This window comes from Aphelocoma coerulescens, chromosome 3 (genome assembly GCF_041296385.1).
Source record: "Aphelocoma coerulescens isolate FSJ_1873_10779 chromosome 3, UR_Acoe_1.0, whole genome shotgun sequence".
Taxonomy (NCBI): domain Eukaryota; kingdom Metazoa; phylum Chordata; class Aves; order Passeriformes; family Corvidae; genus Aphelocoma; species Aphelocoma coerulescens.
In genome coordinates, this window is record NC_091016.1 from 2,389,008 (window position 1) to 2,402,783 (window position 13,776).

Sequence of the window (13,776 nt, forward strand, 5' to 3'; positions counted from 1 at the left end):
GGCCTTGATGCCGGGATGATCCCAGCTCCCTCCCTGCATTCCCAGGATTTCTCCTGGAGCTTCCCTCTGGCAGCAGCAAATTCAGGATTTAACCCTGGGAGTCTGGGGAATCTTTTCCTGCTTGGCACAGCCATGGATCCACTGCCCATTCCAGGATTTGTGGGGTTAGATGGATTTGGAAATCCTCAGGGAATGGCTGTGATCCAACAGAGAAATGAAAACCAGGAATCTCCTCCTTCCCTTCCCTCCTAAATAAAAACGGTGCCAAAAATCCCGATAAGAACTGTGGATTATTCCCAGACCTGCTCATGCACAGCATTCCGGGGAAAGCCCTGGCTGCTGGGATATCTTCTGGAATCTCCCATCCGAGTCAGGGTTCAGGGATCCACAGCCAGTGCTCCAAACCCGGAGCATTTTGGGACAACATCTTCCCCCCACCCCCCCAAAAAAAAAGCCAAACGCCTGGATGCTGTTTCTGATTGGATTTATCCAGAATTTCAGAAGCGGGGGGATTTTTTTGGACTTGGAATAAGAGAGCCCAGCACAAAAGCTGCCAGGAAAAACATGGATCATGATTTGTCTTCCCAGCCGATCCCCCAAAATTCCAACCGACAACTTCTTTCCACAACCCAAACTGGCATTTTTTTCTATCCAACCAAGTTTTCCTGGAGAAAAACTGGGAATGAATAACTACAGCTCCTCTGATTTTTCCCCGAACTGGGAAAAATCCCCAGATATTTAAATATCATTTAAATACCATTTAAATATTAAAAGTCATTCCAGGATCATTAAGGAATTGGTGGCAATGTTCTTTATTAGGATGTGCAGGAAGTCCAGTCGGGAATCCTGTCCCAGGGAAGAACTTCTTGGAATATTCATGGAATATTTGCAAAAATAAAGTTAGAAACCTTTTCCCAGTGCCTTTGTTTTCTTTTTCCCTGCCAAAAAATTTGGAATATTCCTATTTCCAGGAGTTTCATAGATAGGAAACCTCCCTCCCATCCCTTTCAGGGAGATCTGCACATTCCAAGCTTATGTGGGAATATTTCTGGGAATTTTTGGTGCTGCTTTGATTTTTATGGAATATTCCAAACTCCTTCGATTTTCTTGGCTGTTCCCATTGAAAATAGGAACTTTAAAAGGATTTCCTTTCCCAACCCCCCCAGGCTGAACACATCCAGAACCCCCCGTTTTCCAGAAGAATCCAATCCCAACCATCTCCTGGAGAGTGCAATTCCCACCGAAGGGAATATCCCGTAGGATTAATTAAATCCAATTTTTTTTAAATCGGGAACTGGTGAAAAAGAAGGAATTGGTTTTAAAATGTCGTTGTGAAAGAAAAAAAAAAAAAAAAAAAAAAAAAAAGAAGAAGGAAAAGGGCGCGGGATGTGTGACGTCAGCAGCGGCAAATCCCGGGACTGAGATGCGGGACAATGGAGCCGGAGCGGGGGACACCTGCTCGGGAAAAGAATTGGAGGAACTCGGCTCCCTCTGGAGACATCCCAAGGACACGGAGCGGGGGCTGGGAAGCTCCGGGAAGACGCTTGGAATGGGGCAGCTCCTGTCAGGCGAAATTTTGGAAATTTGGGCAATGTAGGGGAGCAGAAATTTGCGGGGTTTTAATGGGAACAGAATTCCAAGCACTGGGAAAAGGAATGGCTTTGTTTAGGTTTTCACATCCCTGATCCTCTACTCCCAGGAGATCCCACCACCTGGAATTCTGCATCCAGCTCAGGAAGGACGTGGAGCTGTTGGAGCAAATCCAGAGGAGGCACTGGGATAATCAAGGGATGGAGCAGCTCTGCCGCCAGGAAAGACTCCAAGAATTGGGATAGCTCAGCCTGGAAAACCTTTGGAATGATCCAGGAGCCGAAGGAGTCAAGAAAAATAGGGAGACATTATTTCCAAGGGATGGAGCGACAGGAGAAGGGGAATGGCTTCCTGCTGCTAGGGAGCAGGTTTGGATGGAATGCTGGGAATAAATCCAGCTCTGGGAGGGCGGGGAGGCCCTGGCACAGATTCCCAGAGAATCTCTGGCTACTCCATCCCTGGAAGTGTCCCAGGCTAGATTGGAGCACCCCGGGATAGTGGGAAGTGTCCCTGCCCATGGAATGAGATGAGGAGTTAAGATCCCTTCCAACTGAAACCATTCCATGATTTTCTCTCATGGAGCGGCCAAACGCCCACCTGGACGGAAGAGAGGAGAGCAAGGAGCAGTTCCCATCCCAAATATCCCGTTCCTTCCAGGCATCTTCCTCCTTCCCATGGAATGAGGGACTTTATTCCTTGGAGTCCAGATTCCAGGCTAGCATTTTCCATCCTTCCTTGCCCATATCCATTTTTCTTGTCCACGTTTTTCCAGCATTGGAGCAACTTCCAGGCTAAAGCCAGGGGTGTTCCAAACAACCTGGAGCAGATCCAGGAATTCCATATCCCTCTGGATAAAGTCCAAGCTAAAATTCCAGGAGCTCCGTGGGGTCTCTGCCAGGTGGGAGGGAGCTGCTCCAGGGGTTCTGAGCGGCTCCAAGGATTCCACTGGATGCCAAATCAGGACATGACCCCTGAGTTTTGTCCTGTTTTTCCAGCCCACTGTGTGTTTGAAGCCAGGAATTCCATTTCCATTCTATTTCCATTTCCATTTCCATTTCCATTTCCATTTCCATTTCCATTTCCATTTCCATTTCACTTCCATTTCCATTTCCATTTCCATTTCCATTTCCATTTCCATTTCCACTTTAATTTCCATTCCACTTCTATTCCATTTCCATTTCCATTTCTACTCCATTTCCATTTCCATTTCCATTTCCATTTCCATTTCCATTTCCATTTCCATTTCCATTTCCATATTTCCATTCCCATTCCCATTCCCATTCCCATTCCCATTCCATTCCCATTCCCATTCCCATTCCCATTCCCATTTCCATTTCCATTTGGAAGCGGTCCCTGGGATTGCCGGGAGGAGAAATCCTCCTGGACCCCAGGAGATCCATGCTTGGAAATTCCTTTGGGATATAAGTGGGGCGCTCTTCCCAAACTCTTTCCTCCTGGAGTGGAAGGGCTGGAGCACGGCTGGAATATTAGGCTGGATAGCAGCAGGAAAAGTGGGAATCACATCTCTGGAAACCTTCCATCCAAGAAGGAAAAGCTCCTCAGATCCCAGTGGGAACAGGACAATCATCCTGGGAAAAATCCTCATCCAAAGGGATCTTTTCCCTCTTCCTTGGTTATCCGAGGGAATTTTTTATAAGTCTTGAATTTTTCCCTGTGTTCGGAGCTTTGGAATTGCTGCCTGGATTGTCCTGGGTGGTCCGGAGTGGGAATGTGGGGTGGGAACAACCTCTCCTCCAGATGGATAAAACGGGGAATTCAGACGCTTCCACGTGGATGAAGTCCTCCTCCCACCGGGATATTCTCCAAGGAATATTTCCGGGGGAGCTCTGGAATCACAGAGGGAGGTGAAGGAGAGGACGGAATTAAATCCCAGCCCACATTCCCCGCTTTTCCTTCCAGCGGGAGAGTTCGAGATATTAATGTTGGAATGCCACCAGGACACCTGGAGAGCGCATGCACAAAGAAATCCCGGGATTTCTCCAACGCATCTGGAGGGGCTGCGCTGCGATTTGGAGCTTGGAGCAGCCAGAGTGGGGGAAACGCTGCAGCTCTGCACAATTCCTTCTTATTCCCAGGAAGAGCCGCTAGGGAATTTAGCAGCTCCTTCTGGTCCTGAGGGAAGTCCAACCCATTCCTTAGGGAGTGCCTAAGGAAAGGAAAACTGGGAAAACTCCCGCCCCAAAATACAAAGACAGGGAATTCTGGTGTGGTTTTTCCTGGGATTTGGGTGTCTGTTCCTTGTGGGGAGCTGGAGGCAAAAGGGAGGGAACATCTTTAGGATATTTGGGAGCCTTTTTCTGGCACGAATTGGGATTTTCCATGGGCATTCCCGCTTTTAGCGCATTCCTCATCAGTTTTCCAGGTCAAATATTTCAGGAACAATTAATAATTAATAATTGATAATCAATAACTAATGATAATAAATGGGACCATATCCATAGGCAGGTGCTGCCTGAATAAACGTGGAATTACCACGGGAAGGAAGCATTCCAGGGGATCCATGAGGAGGCACTTGCTCTTTTTTTTCCCCTCTGTTTCCCACAGTGTTTTCCATGGAAAACAGGAGCTGTGGGGAGCAGAATTCCCTATTTCCACCTAAAACCGGGACCAGGGCATCCAAGGAGATCCTTTTGTTCCCGTGTGGTGCCAGAGAGAGAATCCCAAAGGAAGCGCTTCCAGATCCAGCCTCGTGATCCCAGGAATGGGGACAGACGGCTCTGGAAAAGGCTCCGGGATCCAGGATGGAGGAACTGGGGAATCCCGTTTTCCTTTGGGATGTTTCGGACACCGCACACACGGATCCAGGAAGGTGTATGGGGTTTTTTCCTGGAGCAGAGGCAGGGAAGCGCTGGGCTCTGGTATTGAATACAAATCTTTTCCCTTTGGAATGTTTGCTCATCCCACAGAATTCCCTGCCGGTTTGCCCTCCCCCTCCTGTTGGAATTGCTCCGTTTGTGGCACGATCCGAACTTCCAACCTTTCCCAAATTCCCGCAAGCAGCAAATCCAAGGACGGGGTTAAAGTGGGATCTCTCCCCGGCTGCTGCAGCTCCACCTCGCGCGGAGCCAATCGGGCATTTGCGGCCATTCCCAAATGTTATTCCCAGCCGAAGGGGCTGGGAGGGCCGGGAATGACTCAGCCCTGGCACAATGCCGGCACCTCCCGGTGGATGGGTCCCTGTTTTCCCATTTTCCAGCTGTTTTCACGCCGGCCCGGCCCAGCTGCGCCCCATGGCTTTTCCCGCCGATGTGCAGAATCCCGGGAAGGAGGCGGCCCTGGAATGGGAAGGGAAAGGCAGGGTTGGAAACATTCCAGAGGCTCGGGAAGCGCCGGGTGGTGCTCGGGCAGGGCGGCAACAACTGGAAGGAAAAGCAGGGTGGGATTTTCCAGAGGGATCAGCGGCTCCTCCAGACCCTTCCCAGCTCTCCCGGGATCATCGCAGCGCCGCGGGATGGGCTTGGAGAGAGGGAGAAAAGGGAAGAGATCCCAAAAACCCGGGATGCGGCTCCGCAAAGGGGGAAACCCAACCCCGATAAGGAATTCCTTGTTTTCCAAAGGGGTGGGAATGAGATGGGCTCTAAGGTCATTCCAGCCTTGGATTGTTGTTCTCCTGATTCTGACCTTCCCAGAACCCTCTCCCCCTGCTCCCGTCTCCCCCCCTACCTCCCGATGACCCCGTTTGGAATGTGGGATCCCTTTGCTGGATCCTGTCAGGGAACAAATTCCATAAAAAATAAAGGGATTAATAGATATTGCCCTCCAGAGCCCCCCCCCCCAACCAGGATGAGGCCGCTCCAGCCCCGCTCCCCAGATCCAAGGAGAGATCCCAAAATTCAGAAGGGAGAGGAGCCAAAAGGTCAAAAATTCCTTACAAAATACTTTTGGCAGGAAAATGGCTTAAAGCACATGGAAACGTGGAGGCCATTCCCGGTGGGAGCTGATCCCAGCAAAGCCCAGCTTGCTCCCACTGGGAGCATCCCCATCCCTGCTTCCCCCTGCCCACCAGGGCCCTTTTCCAGCTCTTTCCCTTCTATCCAGCAGCTCTTCCTCCTTGGAGAGGAGGAGGAGGGATGGATTCTGGGAAGGCCTTGGAGTTTGTGGCTGGGAGGGGAGAAAAATGGGATGTTCCCATGGGAATTTTACTGCTGGATTGGAGGATTATCCCAGATCCCTTTGTTTCCCCATTGGATGCTGACTCCAGGTATCTTTTCCATCTGGGAATTCTCAGTTCCGTATTTCCCCCTTTTTCCCATTCCTTTGCAAATTCGGAAGGAATTTCTGGAATTCCATCACTTTTGGGATGTGCTTCCGCAGGGAATCGGGTGCTTTGGATCGGGAGCAATTCCACAGGCAGGGAAGTGGCATTGGTTCACGCATCCATCTTTTTTTGCAAGGAGCTGCTCCAGGTTTTTCCAGGGAATTCGGGATGTGTGGGGAGCCAGCTGAGAAGTGCTGCAGGAGCTTTATTCCCATCAAATCCAGCTGAATCCAGGATAAACAGGGAATTACCCTTAGGGAACATTACTCCATAGAAACCTCATCCCACATCCAAGTATAAACACAAAGCCAGGGATAAGAGGGAGCCCATTCCCACTTTTTGATGGATTTGTTTTCCAAGGCCCAGGGTTCAGCCGGAAGTCCCACTTGAGGTAGGAAAAAGTGGGCCAGGCCTCATTCCCGAAATCCTGGATGTGGGAAAGCTCCGTTGCCACTCCAAAATTTGCATCCCAAGTGCAGCACATGGATTGGAAGAACAATTCCCTGGTTTTAGCTCACATCCCATGGGATTCAGGCCGTGGATGCTGCAGACCCCAGTGCCAGCAATTCCTGGGCATTCCCTACCCACTTCCCAAATCCCGAAAAATCCCAGGATCCTCCTTTCCTTTCTCCCTGTGGGTTCAGCTTCAGCAGATTTAAGCTGGAATAAAATTCCTGTTCCCACCTGGGCCAAAAGAAGGAAATATTCCCTGGAATTGCTGATGCTTTGGGCTTTACCTTGAAGATCCCAACTTTCCGACCCCTTTGGCTGTGAAGAAATCCTTAGGAAAGTGCCCCACCCCTGCCCTTAGAGCCCCAAAGCAACTAAAGGTAAAAAAACGCTGCTGGCACATTCCAAAGTTGGAATTTCAGAGGAAAATCTGGGATGGGACTGATGTGGCTGCCGGGAGAGCAATCCCGGGCTGGCTCCTTCCCTTCCAAATCCTCGGGAGAATCCAGGAACAAGGAACTGGAGTGGTGTGAAGCCAAATCCTGCGAGGTGCTTCCCGAAATCCCGAGCCGGGATCCCTGTTCTGTACCCATATCCTTCGAGCCCCCCTGGGATGCGTGAGCCTGGAATTCCCATGGGAGAGCCTCTGTGGCAGGATCAGCAGCATCCCACATCCTTCTGGGGGCTGCTGGAATGACAGAATTCCCAAAGAGTTCCCGTTCCACCCTCTTCAAGCCCAGGTAGGTTTGACCTGCACTCCCATGGTTTGTGTGGAACAGATGGATTAAAACCCCTTGGAAAATGGGAGGGAAGGAAAGCCCTGTGCTGTTCCCAGCTGTTATTCCAACAATTCCATGGTTTGGATTGGGAAAAACACCAAAAATCCCTTTTTTTCCATGGAAAAGGTTCCCAGTCCTGAGCCAAGCCTGGTGGGATTTCCAGAGCAATTCCAAGCTCTCCTTTTCCATGTTGCTCCAAGTGTTCTTCCCTTTGGATTGGTCCAGTTTAACTCTTTTCCCTCTTCCCGCTCCTATTTATCCAAGGAAATGGGGCTGTTCAGGAATTCAATGGGAGGAAGGCAGGAGCTGCCGCCTCCACAGCCAGGGGCTGCGGAGGGGATCCGGAGCTGCTTCCCAACTTTTTCACGGGATGGGGGAATAATCCCGGCTGAGCTGGGATTCTCCCACCACCTCCACTGGAAAACTGATGGAGGGCTTGGAAAAAGCTAGGGAATTGGGAAGTTTGAGAAATAAAGGGGGAAAACAAAAGGAGCTCGAAAATTCCTGGGAAAAGTCAAGCAAGGTTTTGATTCCTTGCTGGGACTCTGGGAAGAAGCAAATCCTGCCCTTTTGGGGGCATTCCCAGGATTTCAGGTTTTCCTGGAATGGGATGGCCTTTGCTCCATGGTGGTGATTTATACAGGAATCAATCCCTGCTCCTGGAAAAGGATATTTGGAGTTCCCGAGCTGGGAAGCTGGGAAATGGCTGGGATTCAATCCCAAACGTGCTCCTGATCCCTTTGGAGCTGGGATGGGGCTCAGTGGGACAAGGAATTGTCCCTCAGTCTTCCCAGAATCCCAGACTGGATTCCAACCAGGCAATTGTCCCTAAATCTTCTCAGAGCCCCAGAATTCCAGAATGGATTCTGGCCAGGGAAATGTCTCCAAGTCTTCCCAGAATCCCAGACTGGATTCCAACCTGGGGCAGGACCTGCAGCTCCCTTTGGATTCACTCCATAAGAACCACGGCTGGATTAACAGAATTTATGGATCAAATCCCTGCCTCAAGTCTGGCTTTAAGGCCCATCCCAAGGTTCTCCTGGAGCTGCTTTGGGAAGCCAGGGCATCGCTCCATGGCCAAGGTGACGGCAGAGCGGGACACGGATCCCGGTGGGATTTGTCCGGAAAGCTCGGCGCTCCCAGCACAATGCCCGACTTCCTGCTGGGAGGGACCCGGCAAGGCAGGAAGCCATCAGCACTTTTCCAGAGGCTCCGAGCCCTGCTTCCCTGCTCCCGGCTGCCGGGGGATGAACACCGTGATTTGTGCTGGACTCGTGCTGTTGGTAAACCCCCCCTTGGATCCATCCGGCCCTTGGATGCGCCGGAGCTCCTCGCAACCTTTGGGATGAGAGCTCCGCAAATAAAACTTGGGATCGTTGGGAATGTGGGCAATAAAGATAAGAGGCAGGCAGGGTTTTCCTGATGGAGAACGTGTCCTGAGGCTTTTCCCACCTTATCACGGCTCCACAGGAGCTGGGCGCTGCCGCCAAGGGATGTGTCAGAGCTGGAATTGCCTCTGCTGCAATTTCCCTGCCTCAGCAAGGGAAAAGGGAATTCTAACTTAGAATTCTAACTTAGTGCCAGGCCGGGAATCTCAGCCAGGGGAAAATCTTCCCTCGATCCCACACTCTGCTCCAAGGTGGGTTTTTTCCCACCTCAAAACCAGGGAAGAAATGCTTCCTTAGGGGTTTAAAAGGGGTTTTCCCTCTTTTCCAGCGTTTCCATAGGATCCTCCTCCGTGCCATGGCTGTGGGCATCCAGCACTGGATCTGCCTATGAAAAGGGAATGCCCAGAGCAAAGGGAATTCTGGGGCTTTGATGCAGTGCTGGGAAAGTGGGAACAGTCACCAAAACCATGGATTGGGACCTGTCCTCCATCCCGAGATGGCATTTCACTGGTTAGTTATGGCCAAACTCCCGTGTTGGAAAAGGATCAGGGATCACGCTCCAGGTGCTCCCTCCCCTGCTGTAATTCCAAGGGTTTCACCTTTCCCGGGAGCAGGCCCAGCTCTCCTGTGGCTGCTCCCAGAGCATCCCTATGGAATTTGGTGAAGGCCAGCATGGAAATGGGAAGAGTCCTGCAGAAAAGCACCTGGATCCTGCCATTGTTATCCTGAAAGGAGCGGCGGGAGAAGGGTGGGGAGGAGCCAGGGATGCTCCAAGCGGGGCTGGTGCTTCCAAAGGGATACAATCCTTGGATTCTTGGACACCTGCACAGCCTGCTCCCAGCTGGAGGCAGCTTTCCACTGACCTCACTGGGTAAACATTCCCTCCTGCCTGGTTTTGCAGGGAACGAGGTACTGGATACGCAGGATCGAAGGAAAAAGCCGTGGCAAAAAAACAGGAGCCTGTTCCTAAAGGCTGAGCCCATTCCCCCACATCCTCCTGGGATTTTCCCAACTGAAATCCAAGCTGGATGCCTTCGGCTCCGGCAGCTCTGGGATTCCAATTCCTCTTTTTCCCAAGGAATGTGCCGTGCCATGGCTGAGCTTCCTGTGAATTCCTCCCTCTGGAGCTGCTTCATTTCCCTGGAAAACACCCCAGGTTTGGTGCAGCTTTCCCAAAACTCTCTGGAAAAGCAGTTTCTTGGGAAAAGGGGTTAGAGGGAGCAGCCTCCTTCCGTCACAGCAAACTCCGGCTCCTGCCAAGATTTCACAGGGAACATCTGGAAAGGACTGGACAAAACCCAGGGAACAGGGATCCTCGGGAGGGATGTGCCTGCTCCGTCACAGCGTGCGCAATCTGCCGTCCTTCCTCCCTGGATGCCCCTTAAGGGTTGCTCAGGGCTGAGGTGATGAATCCATGAGTGTCCTGCATGGGAACCCCTGGGATGGGATCTCTGCTGGGTGTGGCAGCACAGGAATATTCCCAAGCACTGATATCCAGCTGGGATGAGCTTTGGTCTTCTTCCTCTGCTCCATTCCCAACCGCAGCTCCTGCACCTCGTCCTCAGAATTCTGGAATTCTGACCTTCTGCTTCCTTCCCACACGCTCCCGTTCTCCAGAGGCACAAAATTCCCAGCCTGCTCCTCGCTGCTCAGCTCGCAGGGACCTTGTTCCAGCTCCAGGACCTGTGGGCATCCAAGCCTCATTCTGCAGTTTTAAGCTTTTCTTGGAATTCCAGGCAGATTTTCATCCCCCACAGCTCTGACTGATCATCAGTAATATTTGGGAGCGTGATCAGTCCCGATGGAGCTGAGCTGGGATGTGGCTACAGCCGGAGGAAGGAGCAGCTCTGCCCATTCCCACTTCCCAGGACATCCCAGCGCCTCCCCACCATACCCAACAATATTTCCCTTCCCTTTTTATTATGGAATTAATGGATTCTTTCCCTTCCACAGGGCAAGGAGGGCTTGGGGCAAAAGCAAAACTCTGGGAAGAGTCCAAAAATCACCAATTTGGGAACTTCCAGCACAGAGCCTTCCTGCCCACTCCTTCTCCGTGCCTAATGACCGTGCTGAGAAGGAATACGGATGGATAAAGGGGATTAATTGGGATTTTAATGAGCTTGGGATGAGTTCCCGATGTTCTCTTGGCTTCCTGGGGATGGGGATGGATCTTGGCATGGACCTCCTCCAAGCAGGAGAGCTGAAAGGAGAAAAGATGGAATGGGATGAAGGCAGGTGGGAATTTCTTCATGGAACGGGTTGTCAGGGTTTGGAATTGCCCAGGGAGGTTTGGAATTCCCATCCCTGGAGCAGTCCTGGAACCCTGGAGGTGTCCTGGAATAAGAGATGAAGGAGGTGGGAATTTCTTCATGGAATGGGTTGTCAGCATCGGAACAGCCCAGGAAGGTTTGGAATTCCCATCCCTGGAGGTGCCTGAGGAATGCCTGGACGTGGCACTCCTGGGCTGGGTGACCTCTTGGACTCAATGATCCCGGAGGCCTTTTCCAACCTCAGCACTTCCATAGGATTCTGTGGGACTAAAGGCAACCTCGCGGGCTGCAGCTGGGGCCGAGCTTACCCAACACGCCCCGGGATGACTCATCCTAAAATTCCCCAAAATATTTTGCCAGGTGTTTGTTTCTCCAGGCAGCTGCTCCTTCCACGTTTAGCCATTCCTGGGCCAAGATTCCACATCCAATCTGGGACTAAAAAGGGCATTTTCTTATTCCTGCAGGAGCACCTGGAGGCGGGAGTACTGTCCCTGAAAACACTCGGGTTCAGGCTGCAGATGGAAACCGAAATTCCCATTTTTTTCCCCAAATAATTTGGATTTGCAAACCACAGTGAGCGCTCGGCACTAAGGAAAAAATAATCACAGAGGGAAAAATATTATTGCTGGGAAGACAGATATTTACATTAAAAAAAAAAATTGGGGTAATTCCGGTGGCTGAAGGTCAAGAGGCTTCTGTAGGAGGACGAGAAGTTGGGGATCCTGCGAGGGAATGCTGCTTTCTGGGGATCAACGGAAAAACACGGCCAGCTGTTGGAAAAATATCACTTAATCCGATGCATTTAGATTTATTTTCCTTGTAATTTTCCCTGGTGAACAGCTGGGATCAGCTGGAATTTGTCCGGAATCACCTCCGTGAAATCAGCAGCTCTTTTAGTCAGAGTCTTGGAACATGAGGGGGGGTGGGTAAACCTGGCAAGAATTCCCTCTTTTCTTGCCATTAGGAATAACTTTGGGGGTTGTTTTCCTGGATTTCTGTTGGCTGGGAGCAAGGTGCTAATCCAGATCGATTCCCTGGGATCCTCTGCATTCCATATGGCTCTAGCATGGGATATTGAGCTGGAAGGGACCCTGTGGAGGAGGAGGGGGAAAAAAAAAGGGGGATTTCCCCCCCCCACCCCCCTCCTTTTGCTGATGGAATATTTGTTTTATATTGAACTGTAACTAAACAGGAGGCAGCTCCCTTCCAAGCGGGAAAAGCATTCACATCCTGTCCTTTTGCCGGAGACTAAACATCATCCACCTGTTTTCCAGCTCCTGGATGGAGAAACGGGATCTTTAGGATATTCCATGATCCCCCCCCTCCAGTTTGACTCAACTGTTTCAAACTCAACCATTTAAAAATCAATGAAAACCAATGGAATTTGGGCTTGAGTGGAAGAGTTAAGGAGTTACAAAATACACATACCAGACCTTCAGTATTCCCTGGAATACAGTAGGAAATCCTTTGCCTCCATAGGCAACTCCAGGGTTTAGCAGGGGTTAAAATTTTAGGGAGAAGAAGAAGTTCGCAAAGTGCCAGCAGCTTAAGAATGTGAGATAAACAAGCGAATGAGCTGTGCCGAGGATCTGTTTCGTGCCAGAAGGAAAACATCACGGACACACTCCTGCAATCTGGATTTCCATTGCCCTAACACGTCACCTGTCAGGAGCGCGGGGTCGGGATTGCAGGGAGTTAACCCCAAAGCAGCCCAGCTCCCTCTTCCCCTGGACTTGTGGGAACGCATCCTGCGCCAATGCCGCCATGCAGGAATGAGCTCCCTGGAAAAATGAGAGGGAGCGTCCGGAATTCACAGCCCGGAGCCAGAATCCTGGGCGCCTTCATGGCCAGGGCGGTGCTGAGCTGGCTCCGAGCTCCTTCCAGACCTTCCCAAAACGGGGTCTTGACCTCGGTGGGAGCCCTTCCAGTGACTCCTGGATGTGTCCAAACATCGGGAACACAGAGCTGGTATCCAAACGCTGGCTCCATAATCCAGGGGAACACGGAGCAGGGGAGAGGGCTTTTTATTGATTGATTTGTTTATTTATTTTTGGATTTCATTCTATTTTATGTCATTTATTTATCACCTTGATCCATTAAAGTCATCAGTTTTCCAGAGCCCCAAGTGTTCAGCCTGGAGAAGAGAAGCTTTGGGATGACCCAGCTGTGGCATTCCAGGACCTGAAGGAGCTATAAAAACATGGAAAGAGACTCTTTTCCATGGGATGGAGTGATGGGACAACAGGGAATGGTTTCCCACTGACACAGGGGCAGATGGGATATTGGGAAGGAATTCTTCCCTGCAAGGATGGGGAGGCTCTGGGATAGAATTCCCAGAGAAGCTGCGGCTGGCCCTGGATCCCTGGAAGTGTCCAAGGCCCGGTTGGACACTGGGGCTTGGAGCAATCTGGGATAGTGGAAGGTGCCCCTGCCCATGGCAGGGGGTGGGACAGGATGGGCTTTGAGGCCCCTTCCAACACAAACCATTCCATGATCTTGGAATTTGATGGTTGCACTCAATCTTAAAGGTCTTCTCCTATTCTCTCTTGGTTTGCTCTGGTGTCCAGGTTTTTCCCACCAGAACCTTGCTGGCAATTAAACTTTGCTGCTTTTCAGGATTCAAAAATCTCCTTTTCCCGACACAACGCACTCAGGCTTTCCTCAATTCCCGTGGTTTTCAAGTGGCACCCGGATCCTGGAAGCGTTCTGCCAGGATACCCAGAACTCCTGCTCCTCGAGACTGAACACGAGGTGGGAATCCGTGGGATGTTTGATTTGTAGTGCAATCCCGTGCCAGAATTTCTTATGGAGAACAGGACGAGAGATTGAACAGTGCTCGCTGCTGACACGCGGAGCTGCTGTGCTTTCCGTCAGGATTTTCTCTGGAATTTGAATTCTTAGCCCATGCTGAGAGCTCTGTCCCTGATTTGGGGGTGATCCAGAGGTTTGCTTGGCTCCCGGGGAAAGGCTTTTGGAAGCTCCCTCTGCAGAGCCATCCGTGGTCGATACCCACGGTCGGA